The 20,289-nt window shown below is 50.3% G+C and overlaps 4 non-coding genes across 4 annotated transcripts; 2 read left to right on the top strand and 2 right to left on the bottom strand.

Moving 5' to 3' along the window:
* The first annotated feature begins 1,799 nt into the window (after nucleotides 1-1,799).
* TRNAS-AGA (transfer RNA serine (anticodon AGA)) lies at nucleotides 1,800-1,881 on the top strand. The gene has a single exon. It is a non-coding gene; the product is annotated as a tRNA-Ser (tRNA).
* Nucleotides 1,882-4,347: 2,466 nt separating this feature from the next.
* On the bottom strand, nucleotides 4,348-4,441 carry TRNAI-UAU (transfer RNA isoleucine (anticodon UAU)). Its single transcript has 2 exons — nucleotides 4,404-4,441; nucleotides 4,348-4,383 (listed from the first exon to the last, which is right to left on the bottom strand). It is a non-coding gene; the product is annotated as a tRNA-Ile (tRNA).
* A 5,032-nt stretch (nucleotides 4,442-9,473) lies between these two features.
* Nucleotides 9,474-9,545, bottom strand: TRNAQ-CUG (transfer RNA glutamine (anticodon CUG)). Its single transcript has one exon. It is a non-coding gene; the product is annotated as a tRNA-Gln (tRNA).
* Nucleotides 9,546-10,202: 657 nt separating this feature from the next.
* On the top strand, nucleotides 10,203-10,275 carry TRNAR-CCU (transfer RNA arginine (anticodon CCU)). Its single transcript has one exon. It is a non-coding gene; the product is annotated as a tRNA-Arg (tRNA).
* Nucleotides 10,276-20,289: the final 10,014 nt, after the last annotated feature.

Below are 20,289 nucleotides of genomic sequence, written 5' to 3' on the forward strand. Positions count from 1 at the left end.
TGCAGACTCTGGGAGGGGGTTGGAGTTGCAGTGATTACCTGGGGCTCCAAGGCCGGGGGGAGCCTCCACACCCTGTTGAACGTACGCACCACACCCACAGTGCCCCATTGGCCACAGGGGCGCTCAGGGAGGGGCAGCTCTTGCAGGCAAAGCCCCCCCCAGCCCTGGGGCCACAGGGAGGGGCCAGCAGCCACTGGAGCAAGCAGGAAGACGCCGCTCAGCTCCGCTGTGCTGCCCGGGCCCCTGGAGTCGGGGGGCAGGGGGAGTGTCTGGGGGCAGCAGGTGGGGCCAAGGGAGAGACCTGGCGCCAAAACTGCTAAAGCCCTGCAGGCCACATTCGGGAGGTTTGTGGGCCGCAAATGTCCCGGAGGCTGGGAGTTTCAGACCCCTGATATAATTGCTTCAGCCTTGCAGTTTCCCAAGTCCAAAAGTAAACATCTCTTCAAATCCAAGGGAGTGGAGATCAGTCAATGTTCAGAGTCGTCCCACGTGAAAGCACCACGTTGTGGTTCATGCTGGCCCCATCGTGTGGCCATCACCTTTCCCTCCTCTCCCTTACAAGTTTTGGTATTTTGGATAGAAACTTTCTTCCCTCAGGAGAGACCTGGGAACCAGGGCTGCCAGCCAGACAAACACCTTTAAGAGGAGGTGTCCCTCTCCTGGTCAAAAAATGATCTCCCGCCTTCAGTTCAGTGACAGCCTGAATTGTTCCTTATCCCGCCAGAGCCGGAGGATTGAAAGTAGCAACATCAAACCCCTGTGTAGCTCACAGGAATGAACACAAACACTCCCTGGTATCTGAAGAGATGTTTCGTTTTACCCTTGGTCAAACGCAAGGCTAAAGGGAAAGGCGGTGGCCCCAGATATAAAGAGTGAAACACGACACATCATAGCTCTGCCCACAGTGACTGCAAAATCTTTTTACATACTTCTTATGACCTCAGTGTATTGTTTTCTCTGGAGTCTAAACCTTGACTGTACCTTGACCAAGAAATTTGGATCTTGATAAAAGTAATCGACTACCCCTGGTTAAGGCCATGGACTTGACACCCACTGGGGTGTCCTACACAGGTACCAGTACTAACAGCAATGGCTCCCTTTTAGCCATAGTTTTTAATCAGGGCAATAAATTGAAACAAACCCCTGTTAAATCATTTGTCAGCCTGAGCCCTTCACCCACAGTCCGTAAGGCATTGGGCCACCACGTGGATGTTTCATTTCCCACCTCAATTTCACACAAAGACACAATTTCCTTTGTACAGATCCATGAACAGCAAAACCTCCCTGTGTCTCTTGTCTGAGCCACGGCACTCAATTCCAGTGAACCCTTCTCTCCTGCAATGGCAATGGTCAGAGAGAGGGAAGTGGCCACCTGCGTCCCTGTCGGGGAGACATTGGCTCGGCTCTTTCTTTATGCTGCTCTTGTTAGTCCATGAAACATCAAGGATGGAATGCAAGGCTGAGTTCACGCACCAACCCCCTGAAAAGTTTCCATGCCCCAGAGAAAACCCGACCCCTGCTATTGGAATGATGTGCTGGAGATTTGAATAGGAAAGGGACTGTCTGCTTGTCAACGTGGGGAATGAACAATGATCTACAGCAATGTCGTTAACACAAACACACTCTCATCGTGCTCCAGCCGGAAGGGGAATGGGCAGGAATTCTCGCTGTTCAGCCATGGACACGCTTACACTAATGCACAGCCTTGAGTGTGCTGGGGAAGCTGGTCTGAGCAAACAGTTTGAAGTGACAATTCTGGGAGAACTGAATCATAGTGTAGTGGAGCAGCTGTACGTCCAGTAGTTGTGGCCGAGTGGTTAAGGCGATGGACTAGAAATCCATTGGGGTCGCCCCGCGCAGGTTCAAATCCTGCCAACTACGGAAGCACTGGGCTGTTATTATTACTGTAGTCTTAGTGCCTGAGCATCCACAGTGTGAACTGGAGCCAGATCTGGTCTCTTTGGCTGTCTACACTTAGAATGTTGCTGTGACACTTCTCTAGCGCCTTGGGTAGACAGTCACTACACCGACTGGAGGGGTTTTCCCATCCCTGTAACAGCTACAGGGACAGAACAATTTTTCCTTCTATTTAGCTCTATCTAACCAGGGCTCAGATCAGCTTAACTCTATTGGTTTGGGGGTGTGGATTTTTCACACCCTGAGAGACGGAGCTCTGCCAGTTAAGTGCCCAGCATACACCAGCACTTAGATCCCCCTTAGGATTTCCATGCAGGCACTGAACTGTGAGAGGAAAACATCAGCTCACAAACACGGAGACTGAATTCCCCAAATTTAAGCTCTCTGCACTTTTGAGAAAGTCACAAAATTCAATTCATTCCTGCTAGGAGAGAGAAAAACATAAGTGACACTAAGTTTTTGGCTTGATTAAATAAAGTTAAGGGTTTAATTACTACAGTAAAAATATGTATCGATTCCTCTAAATAACACCATAACTTGAAATAGAAACAGAGAGAAATCTTGTCAGTGACGACTAATTTAACAAATGATCTCCCCATTATTAATTTCCACTGTGCCCCCACGGCAGGTCTGGGCCCCTCCAGTGTAACTGCTCCGCATTTGCCTTCCCGTTAGAATTGGTTTTGGACACTCCCAACTTTGGAAAATTGTGCAATTCAGCATTTGAATAGTGACCCCGGCTCCTTCCTGCACCTGCTCCACATCGCTACACAGCACCTTCTCCACCTGCAGAGTCACCCGCAGGGTTCAGCAGGGACCCCTGGTAAGGACAGTGGGTGCAGCTAACAGCCCGGTGTGCCTGGCAGTGAGGCAGGGGCAGCCCGAGGCTGGAAGCTCTGAGTCAGCTGTGGAGAAACACCCCCCCACACACGAGTACAGCGATTGAATTCCCCAACTTTAGCATCATGACACCCTGTAGAAAGCCCCACGTGTCCGCTGTTTTTTCACAGGGTGATGCAAAAATCAGGTGACACCAATTTTGAAGTTTGAGTAAATAAAGTTTTGGAGATAGTTATTAAGCTCGCAAAAATATGCCAAGTATCCCTCTGCATAACACCGGAAGATGAAATAGGAACAGAGAGAAACCTTGTCAGCAAAGGCTAATTTCCCAAAGATCCTTGTTACCATAGAGATATTCAGGCCTGCCTGTAAAGCCTATACTTTAAGAGTACAGGCTTTTTCTTATCACAGTGTATTTTTACTGTGTGTTTTCATCACTTAGCTAGTTACGGGGTACAAAACAAAGAACCAAAATCACAATCTGCCTGTGTGCGGGCCTTCTCTCCCCAGGAGAGTCTGAGGCTGGGTTCTTAGGCTAAGGCCTTTGGCTAAGCTGCAGGGGCAGCCATAAACTGGGAAGCGAACGGTCACATCCTCACATCCCCAACCCGTCCCATTGAAATACGGTGGTATTGGGCGGTTAGGAAGACGATCCTGTCCTGATAGTGCCCATCACCACCAGATACAGAAACAGACCTTAAGAGAGCCTCCTGTCTGACAAGAAATCCCTTCTCAGTGGTTGTGGTTGTGAAACCCTCATTTCAATATATGTTATCTTTACGGCCCCCACTTTTCTGTTGTCAATCTGTCTGGTTCTCTAATTGTTTCTGACTGTTGTATAATTAATGTTGCTATGTGTAAGTTCATTAGTGTAGTGGGATATAATTGGTTAGAGAATTATGTTACAATATATTAGGACTGGTTAATTACATTTCAAGTAAAATGATTGGTTAAGGTATAGCTGAGAATATTACCATATAATCTGGAGTCAAACAGGAAGTGGAAGTGGAAATTGGAATCATGTTTGCGAAGTGGGGGAATGGGAAGAGGGAAGAGAGACACAGGCAAGGCTCTGCAGCGTCGGAGCCGGGAAGGGGGACGCGGGGTAAACGCTTTGCAGTGTCGGAGCTGGGAAGGGAACACTGGGGAACAGAGTCTACCGGTGTATAGAGATAAGCCCCAGTGGTGTGAAGGGCTTCAGAATATGCTTCCCTGGAAACTAACCCCAGGAAACATCGCATTGTCTGCACTTCGGACTTCTGGTCTTTTGCTGCTTACTGCTTGCATGACAAGAACTGGGGAAGAGGGCAGGGGAAGAGAAAGCCCTCTAACAAAATGGCTACCTTGCTCGTCTCCCTCCCCAGGCGCTAAGGATCCACAGGACTCGAGGCTCTGCTTGAGGGATCCTGGCACAGCGGCTGGTGGGGGAGAAAGGATTGTAGATTCTGACCTGCAGTCTGGAGGGGAGGGAATAATTCAAAGGGGCATTTTTGAGTCCTCCCTCATCCTCAGTGTCCCCCGGGCTGGCATTCTACACTCCACAGGGCCAAACAAACAAGTGGGTGGTGCCATCTGGTTAATGAAAACCAGTGCTCCAGGTGAGGCTTGAACTCACAACCTCAGCATAGCTCTTCTCAGCACCGCCCTATAGGTACTGCGCGCTAACCAATTGCACCACTGGGGCACCTGGCTATGGCTGCTCTCCCAGGCCCCTAGGGTGAGAAAGGCGAGGCGTGACCCCCCAAAACTTCTCAGTGGAGCTGAGAGCAGGAGGAGACAAGTGTTGGTCCTTGGTGGGGTGGGTTCTTCTGAAGGGTTCCCGGTACCATTTGACCCTCTTGTTCTTCTCTGTGCGATACCAGAGCTGACTGAGACTCAATGGAGAGTCTTGCTGCAGATCAACAGATTTGAAATCCCTGAGAACCAGGTCTAAGCATTAGTCCTGCTTTGGGACAGAGTCTCTCAGACAGGAAACTGCCGAGTCTGCACGAGCCATGAGGCTCCCTCGCTAACAGCTGAGATCAGTGAGAGCTGTGTGAAGTGCCGGGACCCAGGGGTGCGTGAACAGGGGGGCACAACGCCCCAGGACTTTTAGAAATGGGAGGGCTCTGCCTTACCACTTTGTAATGACCGTAAGGGTGAGGGAGGGTGGGGAGGGGGTGGAGAGCAGTGATCGCGAGGTGGGATCTTGGGGGGAAGAGTCAGCGCAGGAGTGGGGCCTCGGGGAGAAGGGGTGATGCAGATGCGTGGCCTCAAGAGGAAGGGATGGGGCTACTCTTTGGGCTCTGGTGGCCGCTACTTTTAGGGAGCCTGCACCGCTCTTAGTGGGACCGCAAGACATCCCAGAGGAGAGAGGGTGGCCAGCAGAGCAGTGACAGGGTGGAACGGCAAGTGACCAGCAATGTGGGCAGACAGGGGAGGGAGAAAGGGGCTTTCCCCCCAGGAGGTGAGAGGTGATCTCTGGGTTTTCATTGACCCAGGACAGCAGCTGGGAGTGAGGTGCAGTGAAGGGAGGGGCACTTCCAAAGAGCTTTTGGTCTCTGGATTTCAGAGCCCGAGGCAAAAGGACACCACCCAGCATAATGTGGGCGGGTGTTTTGCTCATAGTGTCGTGTTATGAATCCTGATTGTGGTGTTTTCCAAAGTTAAGATAAGATGATTTTCCTCCTTTTTATTAAAGTTTCTTTTCTCCACTCAGTGCTGGTGAGTGGGGAAAGTATTGCCTCTTAGAGGCAGCCAGTGGCCCTGGTTAGTTTCCCCAGATTACTGGGTGGGGGCTTAAGCGGATTGTGTGCTGTAGTGTTGAAGAGGAGCCCCAAGCACCCGAACAGGGAATTGTAACTTCAGCCTTCAGATTAAGAGCCAGATGAGGGAAGAGCATCTTCACGAGCAGGCTGGCTAACCTAGTGAGGAGAGCTATAAACTAGGTTCACCAGGGGAAGGAGACCAAAGCCCTGAGGTAAGTGGGGAAGTGGGATACTGGGAGGAAGCATAAGCAGGAGTGCGTGAGAGGGGAGGGCTCCTGCCTCATACTGAGAAAGAGGGACGATCAGCGAGTTATCTCAAGTGCCTATACACAAATGCAAGAAGCCTGGGAAAGAAGCAGGGAGAATGGGAAGTCCTGGCACCATGAAGGAATTAGGATGTGATTGGAATAACAGAGACTTGGTGGGATAACTCACATGACTGGAGTACTGTCATGGATGGATATAAACTGTTGAGGAAGGACAGGCAGGGCAGAAAAGGTGGGGGAGTTGCATTGTATGTAAGAGAGCAGTATGACTGCTCAGAGCTCAAGTATGAAACTGCAGAAAAACCTGAGAGTCTCTGGATTAAGTTTAGAAGTGTGAGCAACAAGGGTGATGTGGTGGTGGGAGTCTGCTATAGACCACCGGACCAGGGGGATGAGGTGGATGAGGCTTTCTTCCTGCAACTCATGGAAAGTACTAGATCGCAGGCCCTGGTTCTCATGGGAGACTTCAATCACCCTGATATCTGCTGGGAGAGCAATGCAGCGGTGCACAGACAATCCAGGAAGTTTTTGGAAAGTGTAGGGGACAATTTCCTGGTGCAAGTGTTGGAGGAACCAAGTAGGGGCAGAGCTCTTCTTGACCTGCTGCTCACAAACTGGGAAGAATTAGTAGGGGAAGCAAAGGTGGATGGGAATCTGGGAAGCAGTGACCATGAGATGGTTGAGTTCAGGATCCTGACACAGGGAAGAAAGGAGAGAAGCAGAATACGGACCCTGGACTTCAGAAAAGCAGACTTTGACTCCCTCAGGGAACTGATGGGCAGGATCCCCTGGGAGAATAACATGAGGGGGAAAGGAGTCCAGCAGAGTTGGCTGTGTTTTAAAGAATCCTTATTGAGGTTACAGGGACAAATCATCCCGATGTGCAGAAAGAATAGTAAGTATGGCAGGCGACCAGCTTGGCTTAACAGTGAAATCCTTGCTGATCTTAAACTCAAAAAAGAAGCTTATAAGAAGTGAAAGATTGGACAAATGACCAGGGAAGAGCATAAAGATATTCTTCGGCATGCAGGAGTGAAATCAGGAAGGCCAAATCACACCTGGAGGTGCAGCTAGCAAGAGATGTTAAGCGTAACAAGAAGGGTTTCTTCAGGTATGTTAGCAACAAGAAGAAAGTCAAGGAAAGTGTGGGCTCCTTCCCGAGTGAGGGAGGCAACCTAGTAACAGAGGATGTGGAAAAAGATAATGTACTCTATGCTTTTCTTGCCTCTGTCTTCACGAACAAGGTCAGCTCCCAGACTACTGCACTGGGCAGCACAGCATGGGGAGGAGGTGACCAGCCCTCTGTGAAGAAAGAAGTGGTTCGCGACTATTTAGAAAAGCTGGACGAGCACAAGTCCATTGGGCCCGATGCGCTGCATCCGAGAGTGCTAAAGGAGTTGGCGGATATGATTGTAGAGCCATTGGCCATTATCTTTCAAAACTAATGGTGATCAGGGGAAGTCCCAGACAACTAGAAAAAAGTTGAATGTAGTGCCCATCTTTAAAAAAGGGAAGAAGGAGGATCCTGGGAACTACAGGCCAATCAGCCTCACCTTGGCCCCTGAAAAATTATGGAGCAGGTCCTCAAGGAATCAGTTCTGAATCACTTAGAGAAGAGGAAAGTGATCATGAACAGTCAGCATGGATTCACCAAGGGCAAGTCATGCCTGCCTCATCTAATTGCTTCTATGACGAGATAAATGGCTCTGTGGATGAGGGAAAGCAGTGGACATGTTGTTCCTTGACTTTAGGAAAGCTTTTGACACGGTCTCCCACAGTATTCTTGAGAGCAAGATAAAAAAGTATGGGCTGGATGAATGGACGATAAGGTGGATAGAAAGTTGGCTAGATTGTCGAGCTCAACGGGTAGTGATCAATGGCTCCATGTCTATTTGGCAGCCGATGTCAAGTGGAGTGCCCCAAGGGTCGGTCCTGGGGCCAGTTTAGTTCAATATCTTCATAAATGATCTGGAGGATGGTGTGGATTGCACTCTCAGCAAGTTTGCAGATGACACTAAACTGGGAGGAGAGGCAGATACGCTGGAGGGTAGGGGTAGGATACAGAGGGACCTAGACAAATTGGAGGATTGGGCCAAAAGAAATTTGATGAGGTTCAATAAGGATAAGTGCAGGGTCCTGCACTTAGGACAGAAGAACCCAATGCACAGCTACAGACTAGGGACCGAATGGCCAGGCAGCAGTTCTGCGGAAAAGGACCTAGGGGGTGACAGTGGACGAGAAGCTGGATATGAATCAGCAGTGTGCCCTTGTTGCCAAGAAGGCCAATGGCATTTTGGGATGTATAAGTAGGGGCATTGCCAGCAGATCGAGAGACGTGATCATTCCCCTCTATTTGACATTGGTGAGGCCTCATCTGGAGTACTGTGTCCAGTTTTGGGCCCTACACTACAAGAAGGATGTGGAAAAATTGGAGATAGTCCAGCGGAGGGCAACAAAAATGATTAGGGGACTGGAACACATGACTTCTGAGGAGAGGCTGAGGGAACTGGGATTGTATAGTCTGCAGAAGAGAAGAATGAGGGGGGATTTGATAGCTGCTTTCAACTACCTGAAGGAGGGTTCCAAAGAGGATGGATCTAGACTGTTCCCAGTGGTAGCGGATTACAGAACAAGGAGTAATGGTCTCAAGTTGCAGTGAGGGAGGTTTAGGTTGGATATTAGGAAAACCTTTTTCACTAGGAGGGTGGTGAAACACTGGAATGTGTTACCTAGGGAGGTGGTGGAATCTCCTTCTTTCAAAGTTTTTAAGGTCACGCTTGACAGAGCCCTGGCTGGGATGATTTATTTGGGAATTGGTCCTGCTTTGAGCAGGGGGTTGGACTAGATGACCTCCTGAGGTCCCTTCAAACCCTGATATTCTGTGATTCTTTGATTCTATGTGCAGCCAGCTGAACTAACCTGGCCGCCTAAATGTATTCACCCATCCACCACAAGAGCAAGCCCTGGGTGCTTCTCAGAAGCTGGGGAAAAGCCTCTTGGGGAAATATCTCCTGCGCCACCTCCAAAAAGACCCCTTGAGTGGGAACGGTCAGAGGCCTCACTGGGCGGCTGGCCTTGCTTTCCTACCACCTTGTGATGCTGGCCTCAGAGAGAATGCTGGTCTGTGGGTGGCCTTCAGTGAGGGTTCGGTATGCCAGGGAGCAGGGAGCAGGCTGTCTGTCTGTCTCTGTGGCTGTCTGCTGGCCACACATAGGCATGTTCCTCCTCTCCTCTTGCCCCACCCACGGTTGCTCTGTGCCTTTTAAGCCTTCCCTTGGAGCTGTCAGCACCAGCCACCTCTGCTCTGGGTGCCCAGAGGAGGAGAGGTGCGCTGGGCTCCAGCCTGGGACACTTCCTCCCTCCTGCCTAGCCCTGACTATGAAGCCTGTCCCTGGCACTCCTTTATTCAAGCGCCATGTGGGCAAGAGGAAGAGGTTGGCAACTGCAGGTAGAAGGACCAAACTTGTAAGCATCAGGTGAAGCATTGAGAAACACAATGTCCATTTGTCTCTAGCCAGACTGTTAAGTTCCAGGGCCCCAACCTATTTTGGCCAGACCATTGAACCAGCTGAACCAAAGACCTATCTCCAGTGGGCATCAGTCACCCAGGAAGAGGGAAAAAATTCACTCTGATTCACCCAGAGACACGGAAACCAAGCACCCTTAACTCTAAGGCTTTGCAGCAAACCAACATAGACCCAGGAAGTCCCACTGGGATTTGAACTCAGATCGCAGGATTCAGAGTTCTGCGTGCTGACCATTACACCATGGGACCTGCTGGCATTTCCATTTCTGGACCCCTGTGACTCTCAGCTGGCTGGCTAGCACTCTGCACTTCTTGCTTCCCTCCGGATGCTTCCTCTTGCAGGACTCTCTCTCCTCCATCAACTGTAGCCCTGCACTACCGGATCTGCAGGTCCTGCCCTGAGTCCCTGCATCCCCCTGCTTTGTCTCCATTCCCTGCAGGCCACAAAAATGTCAGGGGAGGCCGCCGCTCCCCTCACTTGGTGATCCTGCTCAAATTGTCCAGCTGCAGCCTCATCTCCTGGAACTCGGCCAGCTGTCACTTGATCCAATTGTACAGCAGCCCACAGCTTCCCCCTGGGTCTGCCCCACCTGGTTATTCCTTACAGGCTGACCTGACCCCCCTTCCAGCCCCAGATTCGCCCACTAAGCATCCTACTGGCATTCAGAGCCACAGACATGGAGGTGCTGGAGGAGGGAGGTGTGACTCTAGGGTGGGGGTCTTCTCTAAAGATGGCTGGCAGAAAGGTGGTGCTCAGCTCTGTCAGTGACCTGCCCCTTTGCCTCGCTGCCAGGGGATGCAGACAGTTATGTAAAGTGCATAAAGGGAGTATTTGGTTCCAAGTGAATGTGAGGAATGTGCAATTATGAGAGGGAATTTCCATCCCTCCTTCACTTATGCAGCAGGGCCCCAGTGGCCTAATGGATAAGGCATTGGCTTCCTAAGCCAGAGATTGTGGGTTCAAGTCCCATCTGGGGTGAAAAGCTGCTTTCTTCTTCTGTATTGCAAGGAAACCTTGGTTTCATTTTCACCAAGGAAGCTGGGAGATGTTGGAACACAAAGTTCTGGTTCTTGGGAACAATCCTCCACAAATGTCACCTTCCACTCGACAAACGCTTTCTAAACCCATCAGTATCAAACAGTTAATACTAGTGTTTGTCTGAGAACAGACTGAAGGGGAGTGTTTCCTCCAACGTGTCAACCACTCCTGGTGGTGCCTTGTCCATCGTTCTTGCCGCTTGCAGACCCACCTCAGTCCAAGTACAGCGGCATCCTCTTTATGACTCGGCCATGCGGCCGTGCCGGGATCTGTGCTCCTTCCTTCCAGGGTGATGGGGCAGGGGGTGGGTATCTCCAAATCCAGCCATGTCCCCAGTGGTGAGTGGCAGGGAACCAGGCCCACAGTACTCTGGGTTCCAGCCCAGGGATCCTGTAGAAACAGCTTCTGCTTCCTCTCCTTAACTGCCTCCACCAGTGCTGCTTCAATTCCCGGGGCTGCTCTCCCACAGTCCCAGCACGTTGTTCGCCCTCTTCTCAGGGTCTCAAGCCTGCAAGTCCCAGCAACCAGCCAGGAGCTCTCTCTAGCTTCCCCTGGTCCCTGCTAGCAGCTGCTCTGCCAGAGGTGCTGTGACCCTATGCCCCATATTCTTCAGAGAGTGATTGTTATGATATACATATGGCATTACTAACATGTGTTTTATGCAAGATGGGTCATGTGAGATATCACTGGAAAGGTTAGACTGTTCTTGAACTCAAGATTTAGGCGCACTAAGTCCAGAGTCAACATGGCTGTCCTTGGGTTCAGGATTGCGTGGTCTAAAGGCTTGAGTCAATATGGCACCATGAAGTACAGGGATGAATGACCGATTGGCCAGTGTCAATATGGCCACCCTTTGGTTCAGGGTTGCAAGGCTAATTGCCAGATCCAGGGGCCACTTTGGAAGGGCCCAGCTAACTCCACCGGGTCCCAGCCCAAGGCCCTCTCAAGTTAAGTGCATTTGCCACCCAGCCAGCCCAGATCCTACCGCAACATGCTGACATTACGTGGGTACAAGATACCACTCACTCCGCCTCCATGGGCCACTTTCTACCTTCTTTCCTGTAGCTCTCATCCAAATATCATCGGGATCTCTGGGTTCCCTGGCACTGGCAGCTCCATGGAACTTTGTACATCGAACAAACAATTTTTTAGTGTAGACAAGGCCTCAATGTGCCTCGTTTTTTTAATCATTCCTCAGAGATCAGGTTTTTTTAAACCTTATATCATTTTTGTTGCCTTGCTATGTCTGAAAGGAGACTAGCTCCAAATCTGTGCTTTTCAATCTTTTCCAAGATGTCTTTATTAATGATGAATAAAACTGATTCTGTAATAAGTGAGACCCTTACAATTATTATATGTCGCAGTCCTGAGCATATAATACTCAATGGATTGACTCAGTTCCAGGGTGAGGGGAGGACCTGTAGCTCTGGATCTCTTCAGGAGGATCTGGACTGGACTCTGATGTTATTTTTAATGACAGTTATTACAGTGGTGCCTAGAGATCAACCCAGCATGCAGTGCCATTGGGCCAGGGGCTGTACAAACACTGTAGCACACAGTCCCTGCCCCAAAGAGCAGTCAGTCTCCATAGAGAAGCCAGGGTCTATAATAGAAATCTCCAGTAGAATACAGACAATAGCCAGGGCCCCAGCTCAGAAGCTGAGTCCCCCCCCGGACCCTCTGGCAAGGGGCATGCAGAGTGCGAGTGCACACTGGGTGTCAAGGGGAAATGGTGGAAGATACAAGACAGCGGAGGGGATTCACATCTGCAGAGCTAGCTGGCAGACCCAGCCAGCACTTCACCGTTCCCCATCCCAACCAGGGAACAATTCCTTTGGGTGGAAAACCTCACAACAGCAACGACGGCAGATAGCAAAATGATTCACGGTGTGGTTTGGATTCAGTGGATGTTTGCAGCAGAACCAAAGCTCATTAACACTATCTGAGAACTTGTATCTTTAAAGCTTTACAAAATCACCAGGACTTTCTCGTAAAATATTGTCCTTTTCCTTTGTGATGAGCATGTCACTGGCAGAGGACAGCCTGGAGAGCTTCTGAAATCTAACCCCCTTAGAAGAGCTGGCGTGCTCAGTGCTCACCCCAAGCATTCAGGCGTGTGGAGTGGGACACCGGCGCGTGCTATGACAAGTGCACTAGTCATTACTGCTCCAGGTGCCCATATTTACAATTTCTATAGGTTCCAACGTTCAGACAATGCTCTGTTCTAACAATGTCTCATGCCTGTTTAAAGAACAGAAAGGTTCTATCCTGAGAGTCCCTGGCAAAACTAGTGTGTCCTCATGAACTCGGACTCCTCCTGCGAAACGACCCACACACCCACTGCCCTTGGGCAATGGTCCAGGTAGAGTGTCTCTGAACATGCGAGTGACTGCAGACGCCGCATCTCTGGCACACCTGGGGCTGCCTGCAGTTAACATGTATCGAATGGCATTTTCTCTTATGGCTGCTAAAGACACTCAAACACAAGACTGCTATGCTTAAAGTGTTGATGATCTAGGCTGAGATTTTCAAAGGCAATTTGTCTAAATGGATCCAAAGTCCCACTGGATGTGGACAGTGAACTCCCGGAGGCTCCTGCAGATTTCCTTACACCAGCACTCATTCACTTTTCTTCTATTTACATCGCCCATTCCCATGTGTTCCTGGGAGCCCCTGACAACCAGAATGGGACATCAGTGCATGGTTCGATTTCTAAACCAGTTGTGATAGACAGTTGTCATCTATCTGCCGCCCTGACCGGGAAAACCGAGAAGTCTGCTGCTTGCCGGGGGCTAAGATTCGCGATGTGACGGAGAGACTGCCGAGACTCATCAAGCCCTCGGATCGCTACCCCTTCCTGCTTCTCCATGTGGGCACCAATGATACTGCCAAGAATGACCTTGAGCGGATCACTGCGGACTACGTGGCTCTGGGAAGAAGGATAAAGGAGTTTGAGGCGCAAGTGGTGTTCTCGTCCATCCTCCCCGTGGAAGGAAAAGGCCTGGGTAGGGACCGTCGAATCGTGGAAGTCAACGAATGGCTACGCAGGTGGTGTCGGAGAGAAGGCTTTGGATTCTTTGACCATGGGATGGTGTTCCATGAAGGAGGAGTGCTGGGCAGAGACGGGCTCCATCTTACGAAGAGAGGGAAGAGCATCTTTGCCAGCAGGCTGGCTAACCTAGTGAGGAGGGCTTTAAACTAGGTTCACCAGGGGAAGGAGACCAAAGCCCTGAGGTAAGTGGGAAAGCGGGATACCGGGAGGAAGCACAGGCAGAAATGTCTGTGAGGGGAGGGCTCCTGCCTCATACTGGGAATGAGGGGCGATCAACAGGTTATCTCAAGTGCTTATATACGAATGCACAAAGCCTTGGAAACAAGCAGGGAGAACTGGAGGTCCTGGTGATGTCAAGGAACTATGATGTGATTGGAATCACAGAGACTTGGTGGGATAACTCACATGAGTGGAGTACTGTCATGGATGGTTATAAACTGTTCAGGAAGGACAGGCAGGGCAGAAAAGGTGGGGGAGTAGCACTGTATGTAAGGGAGCAGTATGACTGCTCAGAGCTCCGGTATGAAACTGTAGAAAAACCTGAGTGTCTCTGGATTAAGTTTAGAAGTGTGTGCAACAAGAGTGATGTAGTGGTGGGAGTCTGCTATAGAACACCGGACCAGGGAGATGAGGTAGATGAGGCTTTCTTCTGGCAGCTCACGGAAGCTACTAGATCGCATGCCCTGATTCTCATGGGTGACTTTAATTTTCCTGATGTCTGCTGGGAGAGCAATACTGCGGTGCACAGACAATCCAGGAAGTTTTTGGAAAGCGTAGGGGACAATTTCCTGGCGCAAGTGCTAGAGGAGCCAACTGGGGGGGCGCTTTTTTTGACCTGCTGCTCACAAACCGGGAGGAATTAGTGGGGGAAGCAAAAGTGGATGGGAATCTGGGAGGCAGTGACCATGAGTTGGTTGAGTTCAGGATCCTGATGCAGGGAAGAAAGGTAAGCAGCACGATACGGACCCTGGACTTCAGGAAAGCAGACTTCGACTCCCTCAGGGAACGGATGGCTAGGATCCCCTGGGGGACTAACTTGAAGGGGAAAGGAGTCCAGGAGAGCTGGCTGTATTTCAAGGAATCCCTGTTGAGGTTACAGGGACAAACCATCCTGATGAGTCGAAAGAATAGTAAATATGGCAGGCGACCAGCTTGGCTTAACGGTGAAATCCTAGCGGATCTTAAACATAAAAAAGAAGCTTACAAGAAGTGGAAGGTTGGACATATGACCAGGGAAGAGTATAAAAATATTGCTCGGGCATGTAGGAATGAAATCAGGAGGGCCAAATTGCACCTGGAGCTGCAGCTAGCGAGAGATGTCAAGAGTAACAAGAAGGGTTTTTTCAGGTATGTTGGCAACAAGAAGAAAGCCAAGGAAAGTGTGGGCCCCTTAATGAATGAGGGAGGCAACCTAGTGACAGAGGATGTGGAAAAAGCTAATGTACTCAATGCTTTTTTTGCCTCTGTTTTCACTAACAAGGTCAGCTCCCAGACTGCTGCGCTGGGCATCACAAAATGGGGAAGAGATGGCCAGCCCTCTGTGGAGATAGAGGTGGTTAGGGACTATTTAGAAAAGCTGGACGTGCACAAGTCCATGGGGCCGGACGAGTTGCATCTGAGAGTGGTGAAGGAATTGGCGGCTGTGATTGCAGAGCCATTGGCCATTATCTTTGAAAACTCATGGCGAACGGGGGAAGTCCCGGATGACTGGAAAAAGGCTAATGTAGTGCCAATCTTTAAAAAGGGGAAGAAGGAGGATCCTGGGAACTACAGGCCAGTCAGCCTCACCTCAGTCCCTGGAAAAATCATGGAGCAGGTCCTCAAAGAATCAATCCTGATGCACTTGCATGAGAGGAAAGTGATCAGGAACAGCCAGCATGGATTCACCAAGGGAAGGTCATGCCTGACTAATCTAATCGCCTTTTATGATGAGATTACTGGTTCTGTGGATGAAGGGAAAGCAGTGGATGTATTGTTTCTTGACTTTAGCAAAGCTTTTGACACGGTCTCCCACAGTATTCTTGTCAGCAAGTTAAGGAAGTATGGGCTGGATGAATGCACTATAAGGTGGGTAGAAAGCTGGCTAGATTGTCGGGCTCAACGGGTAGTGATCAATGGCTCCATGTCTAGTTGGCAGCTGGTGTGAAGTGGAGTGCCCCAGGGGTCGGTCCTGGGGCCGGTTTTGTTCAATATCTTCATAAATGATCTGGAGGATGGTGTGGATTGCACTCTCAGTAAATTTGCGGACGATACTAAACTGGGAGGAGTGGTAGATACGCTAGAGGGGAGGGATAGGATACAGAAGGACCTAGACAAATTGGAGGATTGGGCCAAAAGAAATCTGATGAGGTTCAATAAGGATAAGTGCAGGGTCCTGCACTTAGGACGGAAGAATCCAATGCACCGCTACAGACTAGGGACCGAATGGCTAGGCAGCAGTTCTGCGGAAAAGGACCTAGGGGTGACAGTGGACGAGAAGCTGGATATGAGTCAGCAGTGTGCCCTTGTTGCCAGGAAGGCCAATGGCATTTTGGGATGTATAAGTAGGGGTATAGTGAGCAGATTGAGGGACGTGATCGTCCCCCTCTATTCGACATTGGTGAGGCCTCATCTGGAGTACTGTGTCCAGTTTTGGGCCCCACACTACAAGAAGGATGTGGAAAAATTGGAGAGAGTCCAGCGAAGGGCAACAAAAATGATTAGGGGTCTAGAACACATGACTTATGAGGAGAGGCTGAGGGAGCTGGGATTGTTTAGCCTGCAGAAGAGAAGTATGAGGGGGGATTTGATAGCTGCTTTCAAGTACCTGAAAGGGGGTTCCAAAGAGGATGGCTCTAGACTGTTCTCAATGGTAGCAGATGACAGAACGAGGAGTAATGTTCTCAAGTTGCAGTGGGGGAGGTTTAGATTGGATATTAGGAAAAACTTTTTCACTAAGAGGATGGTGAAACACTGGAATGCGTTGCCTAGGGAGGTGGTGGAATCTCCTTCCTTGGAAGTTTTTAAGGTCAGGCTTGACAAAGCCCTGGCTGGGATGATTTAACTGGGAATTGGTCCTGCTTCGAGCAGGGGGTTGGACTAGATGACCTTCAGGGGTCCCTTCCAACCCTGATATTCTATGATTCTATGATTCTATGATTCTATTCCAACTCTCTAATACAGGGGCTACTCCAAAGTGGGCCAGTGAGATTCCCCTGCTATCCCTTGGCTCGGATGGGGCAGGCCAACCATGCTGGACTGTTTGGGGTTTCCTGCGTACATGAAAGGAGGAAAGCAGGCATTCTGTGCCACGCTTGATCAATCCCAGCTTTTATACCTGTCTCCTGTAGAAGCCAAATTCCATGGTAATGAGAGATATGTCCGGTGGTGGCAAAAATTTTTCTCATGCTTTACAACACCTGGCAACATGAAATATTTCGAATAATCTCCATCAGCTCTTGTTTCACATGTAGCCAGCGACAGGGGTTGGTCTAAGGCCCGCGGGAAAGAGGAAGTTTATTTCCCTGTGTTGGGGTGGAATGAAACGACTGGACGCAGTCCTTCTCACCAGGGCTGAAAAGAGCAGTTCTGAGCAGGGGGCAGCACAGCAAATGACACTGAGGCCAACTGATTCCACGGCAGAATTTGGCAAACCACCCCCGAGTGCGGAAGCAGCTACAGAGCCAACAGGCTCAACAAGATGGAGGTTCGGGTTACCAAAAGCTCCCCTCTCTGCTGGGAGCTTTGGGTCCTGCCATCAGCTAGGGCACCAAGTCCCAGGGCCTCTGGCTCTTCACCAGAACTGAACTTGGAGGGTCACCCGTGGGGGTGAAAGAGACATTCAGTCCTTCGCCTGACACTGCTAAAATGTGGCCATCCGTGTGGGCACCTGTCTTCTTTTAAACGTGCATAAAACAGATTGAAAGCAGGGCTGGTGCCTTGTACACCCGCTCGCAACTCAAGCTGAGTAGACGCTGCTCAGGCAGGTTGTAAGGAGCATCTGTGGATGGCACCTGCCAGGAAGCATATGCGTTAGTTGCACTGTCACACATTTTCCCACGGGATCCCAGCCTCATCCAGTGCACAGAATGGATAGTGCTGAGGGGACAAATCAAGCTGTGGACTGAAGGAGGCTGTCGTCTGTAGGGCCCCAGCCTCATGTGCTGCAGAAGTTGGAAACTGTGCAGTGAAGGAGGCAGAGAATTTCAGGAGGAGAAAGGCTGGTCCCATGTTTTAGACAGATGAATGCTGCCCTGGTAAACTGGATTTTCTCCCTGCCTCTGCCCCAGAGTTCTTGTGTTACGTTTGGCAAGTCATGTAAACCAAAATTTTGACAAGTGGCCGCTGTGTTCATTTTCTGGATACCCAATTTCCTCCATTAGAAGGAGTTATGCAGCTGGAGGGAAAGCAGGACAAAGTGTAGCAGCTATACGGGCATCTATATGGGTAGAAATATTGGGGGGAAAGAATTAAATGTTTGATCATGTAACATTACTGTATTAATATTTAGTTACCTCAGAACTAAAGTGTCTGGCAAAGTATTCACAATTTCCAAGCTGAAGTGGGGAAGGCTTCACAGCCCTCAAATGGCATCCCCCTAGTTATAAAAATGAAAGAAAGACATTGAAACTGTATCTTAAAACGCATGGAGCATGAAAGAAATGGTGCCTCTGGACCCCACAGATCAGCAACTGAGAATTAGATGTGAGCAAACCAAAACTCACTCACTCAGATATCTATCTATCTATCTATCTATCTATCTATCTATCTATCTAACCTGATTGTTTTATGGCCATGTGCATTTATTTGTCTGTTTCAGGGCTGGTCTACACTTAAAATTCAGATTGACCTCGCTATGTCTTGGGCGGGGCATGAATTTACCCACCCGAGCGCCGTAGCTAAGCCGACCTAGCCCCTGGTGTAGACATGGTGAGGGGTGACAGCAGAATTCTTCTATCAACCTAGCTACCGCCACTTGGAGAAGTGGATTCCCACCATCGCGGTAACCCCCATCTCTCAATGCAGGAAGTGTCTACACTCCAGCGCTACAGATGCTGCGATATGTCGCTGTGTTGTTGTCGCACCCATAGCATAGCCAGGCCCGTAGGATGTTGGTCTCTTTGAATAAATGATACCCCAAGAGGAGCCCCTGTCGCTTTGGAGTCACTGTTACTTTCCCGAGAGCAGGTTCTGTCCGTGATGTGACCCCCCAGCTTGGCACTGCCAATAGAAAGGCTTTTGAGTAGAACAGATGATCCCAGCTTTTTTGAAGTCTTCAAAGCCCACTGGGACAATCCTCTTCACTTCACCGGTCATGATGCTGGGAGCCCCGGGGGCCTGCTTTCCATCCACTTGCTGCACATGGGCAAAGAGGTCAGAAACTAAAAAAACCCAGCTGAGGAACCTTTCTGCCTGGTGTAGAGCCAGACTTCCAGGCTTGGGAGTTCTGCTTTGATTCCTTCATTTCAAACTCCAAATGCAGATTTAGTCACGCCCGGGGGGGAACTTGCAAAATACCATGTATGGAAAGAATCTCTTGTGAGTCCTACAAGGACAACAGCATGGCTCTTAGCCCCTTTTGCTGAAAGTCCCCGAAGTTACACCGTGTGCTGTTGCAGCCCATTCTAGGGACCCCAGGGGACTGTTCAGTCTTACATACAACCATGTCCAACCATGAGCTGCCTGAACTCTCCAGAAGCCTGGGAGGCCTGTGCTACCTGCCCAGACCTGGCAGAATTGGCAGCAGAGAGGAATTGTTGTGCCCAGGCACGGAGAAGATGGTTTGCTTCCAACACGAGCACTGCAGCGCAGGGACTCACAGCAGCATGCTGCGCCTGCAAGTCGGTGTGGGGCAAGTGGCTCATTATATATCCGGTTGCATGTGCTAAATAAATTCTATCCAGTGCAGCTCAAGGAACAGACCCTACCTAGGAGGCTGGCCAAAGCGTGCCAGGAATACGGGGGTGGAGAACTTTTCTCTCCTAGAGACTCTGCCTCTCTTGTTACCTTCCTGCTCCAGGCCAACAGCACTTTTTATTCTGCACCAAGGCACCTCTATGCCATGGGTGGGAACAGGTCCAGAGCCGCCCCCTGCCCACTTTGCATTGCTCTAAAGAGAGGGGATTCCCACCTGGGGCCAAGCAGCCAGTCCTCTTTCTGCGGAGCCTGGAACGAGGTCACTTGAGAGCAACTTTTGGTTGTCACACTGAACATTTTCATTGCAAACCCAAAAGGTTTTGGGTGGAAAGTTTTCAATTTGGGGTTTTCCATTTTTTTCTGTAAAAACCGAATATTTGTGTGGAAAGCATTTAACGGAAAATGAACTTTTCCATCAAAAATAGCTTCTACAGAAAAATGTTGATGGGTCCGATTGACATGGGCTAAATCCACTTCCACTGCCCCAATCAAGGGTGCGGCATGCGCACTGCCGGGCCTGTCCCTCCAGCAGAGTTCATATGGGGAGGAGGAGGAATTGGGGGCCCCACCCCATCTCTGCCATAGCTGTATCTCCGGCTGAGGCCTCTGGGGATCCCGGCTTGTCGAGCTTCCAGCTGAACACAAATAGTCAGCTGCCAGGCTGCTAGGCAGGCTCCCACTCTCGGCTCACCTCCGACTGCTCTAAGGACTGGAGCGCCGGAAGCAGGGGCTGCCCTGTGGGCTGCGGGCGGGTTTGGACGTGTGAGGGAGACACAGTGTGTGTGTCGGCTTCACTTGCATCGCCAGCACCAGCCATTGTCCCCATTTCCAGCCTGGAGCCAAAGCCGGTTTTGCCAGGAAACCCCTGTTCAGAGCTGCAATGCTCCTTTGGGGAGGCTGGCCAGGCCGTCTCTCCCAGGAGTCCGTCGGTTAGTTCTCTCGGGCCCATGTGTGCGCCGTGCCCCCCGTGCACATAGGGTAACCCTACATGGGTTGGGACGCCCTTT

The sequence above is a fragment of the Eretmochelys imbricata genome, chromosome 22, assembly GCF_965152235.1.
Source record: "Eretmochelys imbricata isolate rEreImb1 chromosome 22, rEreImb1.hap1, whole genome shotgun sequence".
Classification (NCBI taxonomy): domain Eukaryota; kingdom Metazoa; phylum Chordata; order Testudines; family Cheloniidae; genus Eretmochelys; species Eretmochelys imbricata.